The sequence below is a fragment of the Silurus aristotelis genome (genome assembly GCF_946808225.1).
Source record: "Silurus aristotelis genome assembly, chromosome: 1".
NCBI lineage: Eukaryota > Metazoa > Chordata > Actinopteri > Siluriformes > Siluridae > Silurus > Silurus aristotelis.
In genome coordinates, this window is record NC_139574.1 from 5,430,137 (window position 1) to 5,436,931 (window position 6,795).

Below are 6,795 nucleotides of genomic sequence, written 5' to 3' on the forward strand. Positions count from 1 at the left end.
GACAGCCAGGGCTTAGCTCTTTGCCCAAATTTATCTAAAGCTAGCTATAAATGAGAACGGCTATGTTTTTAAATGGCTAGTTTATAAAAACCAGGACCATTTTCTTATTTTCAACACTACAATCACTGCTTTCCATTCATTTTAAATGTACAAGAATTTTTATTCCAGTCAAATACAAATTTACTGGTAATTCCAACCATATCCAGTACAGTTCAGTGAAACGAAACAACGTCCCCTCAGGACCATGGTGCATCAGTTAAACAACACAAAACCCAGATCTACATATACTAACTAGGACATAAAGTGCATTGAGCGTAAAGCAGCGATGGACAATGAGACAGTAGACACGATGACGCTGCAGCACCAACCAGTTTAGTAGATTTGTGATGGTGCAAATGATGATAATGATGATAATTGTGTTAATAAATATTATAAATCTAAACAGATTTTAAGCATTTTTTAATGGATTTGTTACTATACGAAAAAAAAAACTAGTGACACGAAAGCACATTTCAAATAATAATACAATTTATTTACCACAGAAATATTGTGAGATGTTCAGGAAATCGGTTTAAATGTCAGTCAGCAGGTCAGTGTAATGTAGCATAGTGCTAAAAGTCCAAACAACAATAAATCAATAGAAAATCCACACCAAATCATAAGACGCTGTACCTGGGAGAGAGCATCGTGAGAGAGAGTGTTATGATCTTCATTAGGCCCCATCCTGGATTAAGGCCAGTAAATTAAAGGAAATGCTAGCTAATGTCGGTCTTTCGCTCTTTTCCCTTCCTTCCGGTGGCTACCAAAGGATAATTAAAAGCACTATCCTTATGTGATTCATCTGTGAACCACATTGTCCACCATCTTGAATCTCATCTACAATGAACAATACAGTAACGATCCGGTCTTTTCAAAAGTCTATCTGCTGAATTTGAGCTATTTGGAGTTGTGAAGGAAACTGATGGTTTATACCTACTGACCTTGAGGGACTGAAGTAACCATGCCGGGTAGAACTAAAGGCATGAATGACCTTTTCTAAGTGTTTTAAGGAGAGAACCTGGGCTAAGCTTTTGCAAGGAGCCTTAAATGGCAAAAACTATATGTTTAATGACTGGTTTATTGTCTGTTTGTAAAATTAAAAGGAACTATTAATAAAAACAGCCAAGGTTTGAACGTGGTTCATTTCAAAACAGGACAATCAGAATTTAGATTCAGGGTCTAGGATTTATCAGAGGGGCTCAACACACCATTTTTGTAGATTTAAATATCAATTTTGCACACTTTAGGAAATTTTAACTTTGATGCTGGTTAATGAGACGTGTAAAGAGGCTCTGCCGTCTCTAAGTGATGGTGATGGTGTTGGGGGATGTTGTTTGGACAGCTGCTGTCTTTTCTACCCCCCGAGCTGCCCCTCTTGGCGAGTTTAGGCCGAACAGGTCAGGGTTTATTTGTTAGAGTTCAGAGGAACAGGAACCCTTTTGCATTGGAGGCCGGAGTTGACTGACAGAGACACAAATCTCAGGCATAATTACTGTTTTTATTCGATGTCAACTACAAGGTCACGACTTTATGAGCGTTTTGCTCACTGAAACTGAAACAGTAAGAGTTCTGTGATTTTTGATAACCTGTAATGTATGTTATACAGTGTGTATTTATTTAGCCAGCGATTTAAGAGAATTGTAAAGGTTAAAAAAAAAGGAATATTCTCATGTAGAAAATGTAGCAATCGCTAAGTAATTAAAGCAGCATCTATTTTTTACCTTTGAGATCCTCAACCCATACAAATACTACAACTGATTCTCAATGAACCTCTTAAACGCATTTACATTATTATTATTTAATGTAGAGCGGCTTATAGTCTGTTAAACTTTTTTATTTATACGCAGTAACAAAAATATATTTAGTTTCATTACTCTATTTTTATTTGATGTCAAATTCTTTTACACCTAATATATATCATACATATCAGGTAGTCACCTGAAATGGTCTTCCAACAGTCTTGAAGGAGTTCCCCGAGAGATGCTTGGCACTTGTTGGCCCTTTTGCCTTCACTCTGCGGTCCAGCTCACCCCTAAACCATCTCGATTGGGTTCAGGTCTGGTGACTGTGGAGGCCAGGTCATCTGGTGCAGCACCCCATCACTCTCCTTCTTGGTCAAATAGCCCTTGATGCCTTCAGTGTGACTCTACAATTTTCATAGTCATGAAAATAAAGAAAACTCTTTGAATGAGAAGGTGTGTCCAAACTTTTGGTCTGTACTGTATATATATATATATATATCTCTTTATATACTGTGTAATTAAACATTTTAATTATCGATTTCATGATTTTTATTCTATTTTATTCTGGACCTCATATTATGCACAATTAATTTTTTAAACAAAAAACACCCTTATTCTTATATGCAGTGTGATTTTTACTTTTTGTTTATTAATTAATTCATTCATTCATTTTCTCCCGCTTATCCGTAATTCGGGTCGCGGGGGCAGCAGTCTAAGCAGACCCCCGCCTTCGACTGCTGCCCAATCCTCACAGCACCGTCCCTTACGGTCCCTCCTGCAGGTGGTGAGCCCACGGGAAGGCGGCCCCACGTCACTCCGACATCACAGACCTTGATATTTCCCTCGTAAGGGACCCCGGAGCATAGAGGGTTAAGGGCCTTGGCGATACCGGGGCTTGAACCCCAGACCTTCCATTCGGCAATTTTGTTTATTAATTTAATTTAAATAAATTATTATTATTATTATTTTTTTATTATTATTATTTTTATTCTTTTTTATCAGACTGTAGAACCAGTCAAGAGTTTGAACACACCAGTAGTTTTTCTTAATTTTTCATATTTTCAACATTGTACATTAATAAAAACATCCAAACTATGAAAGAACACAGTAAACAAAAAATAGTGCAGAATATGTGCTACTTTTTTTTTTTAACGTCCAAAAGAGCTTCGATTAGCTTTGACGCTAGCTTGGCAAACTACTTCTTTCTTTCATTAATTCTTTCATCAGATTCATGAGGTCGTCACCTGGAATGGTTTTCAGGTCACAGGTTTTCCTTGTCAAGGGTTTATTTGAGACATTTCTTCCTAATGTGCTTTAGACTAGAGGATTTGTGTAGAGGAAAGTGTGAGTACAGAGTCAATCGCCTTATTAGTGCTACTTCAACTACAGTACATATTTATATTATTAGGTAAAGAGGAAAGACAGGGCAAAATTACTTTAAGAAATGGTCAGTCAATCCAAAAAACTACAGAACTTTAAATTAACAAGTGTACACTACAAAACCATCAAACGCTATGACAATTAAGATTTGCAGAGTAAAGGAAAAGCAGCCAACAAGCACTCAGCATGATTGCACTGCATTTCCTCAAGATTGCTGGAAACCCAATTCCAGGTGACCCCCTGAGAGAATGCTAAAAGTGTGCAATGCTGTAATCAATTAAAAAAGTCGCTGCTTTAATATCAAAAATATGAAACACATTTTTAGGTTGTTTAACACGTTTTTGTTTAATAAATAATTCCTTTCATGATTGGGTGTCTTCCGTATTAGTGTACAATGTTGGAAATAATGAAAATAAAGAAAAAAAACAGAAGCAGATGTGTTTCATTTTATTTCATGTATCTTCCTTATGTATGCTATTTATTTATACATTCATTTATTTATTTGTTTGTTTGTTTGTTTGAAAAATGCATATGGACATGGAAATAAGTCAGTAAACTTTCTATGTATATAGTTTGTGATTTTATTTGTATAATAATAAATGTATGTAAATGTACCCTATCTTATTTATAATCTTTCCTTTTATGTGCAATAATTAAAACATTATCTCATTTGGGTATTATATTGTTCCTGCATAATTTATTTACATAATAATAATAATAATCTTTTTTTAATAATTGATTCCTTTCAGCAGAGGGCGCTGTTGCATTGCTGGATAATCAATAGTCTATTCACCTTCACTTACGTGGCTATAAATCACAGTCTCACTCACACTCATTGATGTTACTGCTGTTACATTCACTGAACGGTTGTGAGGTTTTGGACCTATGGATATGTCACGCAGGATGAAGTGCTTTTAAAAGACAGGCCTCTCACAACTTGCCATAAGGCTGTCTGGGGTCGCTCCAAAACCCAGTGATGAAGTAAACCAAGTGTGCTTTAGAGCTGTAAAATAAAACACCTGCTGTTACTCAACAAAGAAAAAGGTAGTGTAGTAGTGTAGAGTATCTTCTCAAGGAACAATACTATAGAAATGAAACTTGGATATATTTAGAGTATCAGTGTGCAGTTTGTATACAGTACAGATTTACTGTCCTCTAAAAATAACTACATACAGACATTACTGTCTAAATAACTGACAACAAAAGTGAGTCCACCCTCAGTGATAACAGCTGTACCATGCAAAGCCACACATCCGATTCATCATGTTCATGTTTTTGTCTTTTTGTCAGGACCATACAGATTTGAGTATCGAGTATTAGAGCAGTTAAAATGTAGGGGTTTGAGTCCAATTCTCTCAAACTGACCACTGGATGAGACATGGACCTCATGGTAAAGACTCTCTGAATATTTAAGAATTAGAAATGTTGCTCTCTACAAAGATGCAGAGGCTGTAAGAAGATCAGTATCACCCTGAAACTGAGTTACAGTACAGTGGCAAGGGTCAAACAGAGAATTTCCAGGACGGGTTCCACTCGGAACAGATCTCACAAGGTTAAAATCCTCGTGCTGTGTGTCAGGTGCAGAAGCTGCTTCAAAAAGCAAACGCATGAGTGCTGCAGCATTGCATTAGAGGTTGCAGAAGCAGAAGGTCTGATTGTCAGCGCTCAGACACTGCAACAATACATGCTGGATAGCTTCTGAGCCACCCAGCATGTATGGCGATGCCCTGGTGAGGAGAACCAAGAAAATTGTGTCTTGCCTACAGTCAGGCATGGTGGTGGCAGCATCATGGTCTGGGGCTGCACAAGTGCTGCGTGTACTGCGAAGCATTGAGGGGAAACAAGGATTCCAACATGTACTGTGACATTCTGAAGCAGAACATGATGCCGTCCCATCAGAAACTGGGCTTAACAGCAGTTTTCCAACATAATAACAAAATCAAACACAACGCCAAAATGAAGGTGAAGGTGAAGGTAAAGGTGATGGAGTGGCCAAGTATGTCTCCAGACCTGAACCCATTGGGGTATCCTTAAAAGGAAGGTAGAGAAGCGCCATGTTTCTGACGTCCAGCAGCTCAGTGATGTCATTATGGAGGAGTGGAAGAGGATCCCAGCAACAACCTGTGCAGCTCTTTTAAATTCCATACCCAGGAGGATTAAGGCATATATAAAAAACCCACACCCTCAATATTATTTGGCTGTACATACTTTACATATTTAAGTCATAATTTGTTCAGGTTACAGATTTTTCTGATAGAAATAATGTAATTGATGTGTTTTCACCAAGGTTTTCGATGAAATATCTTGTAATTGTGATTGACATGAAAGCATTAATATAAAGAGAAGCGTAGGGCCATTGGAAGAAAAATCCATGTCCATTTCCACTTAGTATTCCTCCAGATATGATTCACTGCTCTGTAGAGATTACTCCCCAGACCTGCGCTATGATGGTTTCGTGATCTGGCGTTCATGGAGCACACTGGAAAACACTGGGAATTAAGGGACGGTGTCATTCCGTTTAAAATATATTTTCCAGGCTGAACTTTGAATTCCCAGTCAGAGTGTGTATGAGCAGACTGGGAAAACACTGCGATGATTCACCTCAGTTCAGAGGCATCACACGACTCATGATGTGCAGTACAGTCATAGTAATGTGATGCTCATGATTAGAACAGACACAAGAACTAGTAAAGGAAACAAACCTACCACAGTTATGGATGTTATATATGGACAAATGTTTGTGGACACCACTTGGTTTGTGCTTCTTTCTGAACATCCCATTTCACATGTAGTCACTGTTATAATAACTTCCACTCTTCTGGGAAGAAGTTTCACTAGATTTTGTGGAGATTTGTGGAGATTCATTTAGCTACAAGAGTGTTAGTAAAGTCAGGTACTAATGTAGGTGAGAAGGTGAGGAGACCTGGGGTGCAGTCAGCGTTCACATTCCTCCCAAAGGTGTTCAATAGGGTTGAAGTCGGAGCGCTATAGCAGGAGATTTTCCACTTCAACCCTTGGAAAACAGATCTTCATGGAGCTGGCATTGTGCACAGAAGCATTGTCTTGCTGGAACAGGTTTGGGACTCCTAGTTTATGTAAAGGGAACATTGCATCCAAAAACCAGTATACAAGTGAATACAGTTTGTGGAGGAACCACATATGGCTGGAAAAGTCAGAAGTCCCAATTCCTTTGTCCATATAGTATAATGTGAACGTAGCATAAATTGTGTAGATACATTTAACCTACTCCATATTTACTTCACTCTTCTTCTTTTTCGACTTCTCCCATTAGGGGTTGCCACAGCGGATCATCCGTCTCCATACCCCCCTGTCCTCTACATCTGCCCCTTTCAAACCAACTACCTGCATGTCTTCCCCTCACCACATCCATAAACCTCCTCCTTGGTCTTCCTCTTTTCCTCCTTCCTGGTGGCTCCATCCTCAGCATTCTTTTACCGAACTATTATCCTTTACCTTTGGCATTACATGTGGAGAACATGTGAATAAATCAAATGAAGGGGAAAGACTTTTTGGAGAAACTAGTAAATAAAACGATGCTAACATTGCTGCTTAAATTTACCCCAATGCTGGTTTTCTACATATTCAAAGTTCAGCGTAATTATCATGATATATT